The sequence below is a fragment of the Sinohyriopsis cumingii genome, unplaced genomic scaffold (assembly GCF_028554795.1).
Source record: "Sinohyriopsis cumingii isolate HCF-2022 unplaced genomic scaffold, ASM2855479v2 utg001510l, whole genome shotgun sequence".
Taxonomy (NCBI): domain Eukaryota; kingdom Metazoa; phylum Mollusca; class Bivalvia; order Unionida; family Unionidae; genus Sinohyriopsis; species Sinohyriopsis cumingii.
Window position 1 is genome coordinate 1,850,001 of NW_028316007.1, and position 2,673 is coordinate 1,852,673.

The following is a 2,673-nucleotide window of genomic DNA, read 5'->3' on the forward strand; positions in this document are numbered from 1 at the left end:
TCTAACTGATCAGTGATGAAAATGAATTACCGAAAATACAACGCCGACGATTTTAAATATGGCGCCACCCAATCATCTCGTACTGTTGATTTGCCCGTTGGCTTGCCTTTCCAGAGTTCTTTACAATTGTATCGGTCAAAAGTAGTAATTTGTTAAACGAAGTTTTTTTTATAGAAAATTGTTAACATGTGTAGATCTGTATCAGATAATCCGACGAAACGTTTGCAAATCAAACGAACCGGGCCTTTTTGTGTATGAAAAGAATCTTCATCTTCCATAACTTCCGCAATAGTGATTGGTTGGTTGATTTTCTGACATATAACCTGGTAAAAAAAATTTTTAAATGTCCATTTTACCCGTTTCTTCCCATACCATTTGCAAATGACATTTTACAAACATTACAAAATCCTCCAGAATATTAAAATCTTTAATAACATTCGCACGGTTTTAAAACTGTTTTAAGAAAAACAGCAACTAATTACTTAATTCCATACAAAACGTATGCTCAATTACGCCTTAGAATAGTTTGGTTCCTCGTTTCCTGAAGTAATTAATATTTGTCTCGCAAAATTTGCTGCTTTATCGCACGTGCTAAGGTGCGATGATGGAAGTTAATATTACATGAAGATAACTTGTATTGTGTTTTATGTATTAGACAAAGCATAAGATGAAGGGCACACTCATTGATAATGCCCGACGGTAGGCACACTCATTGATAATGCCCGATGGTAGGCACACTCATTGATAATGCCCGACGGTAGGCACACTCATTGATAATGCCCGATGGTAGGCACACTCATTGATAATGCCCGATGGTAGGCATACTCATTGATAATGCCCGATGGTAGGCACACTCATTGATAATGCCCGATGGAGGATACACTCATTGATAATGCCCGACGGTAGGCACACTCATTGATAATGCCCGATGGAGGACACAGTCATTGAGAATGTCCGATGGTAGGCGCACTCATTGATAATGCCCGATGGTAGGCACAGTCGTTTATAATGTCCGAGAAGTAAGCCAAGACTGATTAAATGTCTTATAAATGAAGAACAATGTTTTGAATCTACGGCCTTTGTTAACAATGCCTTGGTATCTGTAGCACTTGCAAACATTAGTTTTGGAATTGAGAATGTGTTTGATAAGGTTTCGGTTATGCGTTATTTGTCAGTCCCCTGCTGTCTGGTGTACTCGTCAGTAGCTAAAGTTAATTAGTAGATACTATAAATGGCGTACCGTGTTACAAGCAGTATAAGTTGACATTGTCTCATAAAGACTTTTAGAATGCATATAGAGATGGTCATATAGTACGCTCTTCAGTTTCCTGTCTTTTAATCCTCTCTCTCTCTCACACACACACACACATACACACACACACACAGAAACAAAAAACAAACAAGTGAAAGCAAAAGGAAAAAAATGTACACCAGAAGCAGGAGCTATGTAATTCTCTCCCTGAGTTTCATATTGTCTGTCGGTGTGTCTTTGCGCTCCGCTCCTTCCACTTCTCTCTCTCTCTCTCTCTCTCTCTCACACACACACACACACGTCGAGATTTAAATTAACCCAAGCTTTGTCCGTAACGCTTCTGTGGATGATTTATTGTCCGAGAGACAAACCAAGAAAATAGTATGTGTTTCTTTAACTTCTAACCTGACCCAGATGTTTATAACTTGAGACCCAGATCCATCGTTATGCAAAATCCTGCCAGTCATCATATGTATGATATGCAAATACTCTAGTAAAAAAAACAATGTATCGTAATTGTGTTTTAAATAGATATCAACATCAGCTGTATAAATGGTTTTGATACGACCTTCTATAAGTGGATTTGATCGCAAGACATTCTCCCAAATGAATCACCGCTTCAAGCAATAGAGATACATTTTATCTACGTATATTGCGTTGATAATGCCCCTGCGTACAAATTTTAATAGGGATGGGGGCGGGGAGGGTTGAACGTACTACACAAAAATGAAACCCTTATTGGGTTGAATATGATCACAACAATACCTTAACTAAACTTGTACAATGTTAATTCCTCCAAAAAATAATGTTTTCCTTCACTCTCAAATCTCTCAAAAAATTATCTTAAAATATGGAATTTACATGTTTGTAATTCACTCTGTACTTGCAAACATTTCAGTTCTACAACATACTAAAATTCATGATGATGTCTGTCCTGCCTATCTCTTATAACTGTTATCCAAAATCGGTGATTTTTGGGCCCACATCTTGCATGCGAAAGTCAAGATAGGGGTGTTACGTTCGATGTCTAGATCTGATAATGGATTACACACTATTTATATGAGCAAATATCAAATGTACGTAAACGATCTGTGTGCATGGACGTGCCCCTCCCTCCGATTTCACCTCTAAACATGTTTTGGCCTATATCCGTAAAACTTAATAGATGACCACTACATGTTCTTAATAGATGACCACTACATGTTCGCCCGCCCCCCTATAATTCTGCGGGTGCCCCTGGATGTGTGTCTATATATTTAATGCATGGTAAATAAACCCTTCATTAATACGGCCGATTATTCTAGTATGCTTTACTATTTGTAAAACCAGAAAATTAGTCGAACGCTAAAGTGTAAACATTGCTTGAATGATTTGTTTTGATTCGTCGCCCCTCCCCCCGGGCATCGGATCTGTTGAGGGGT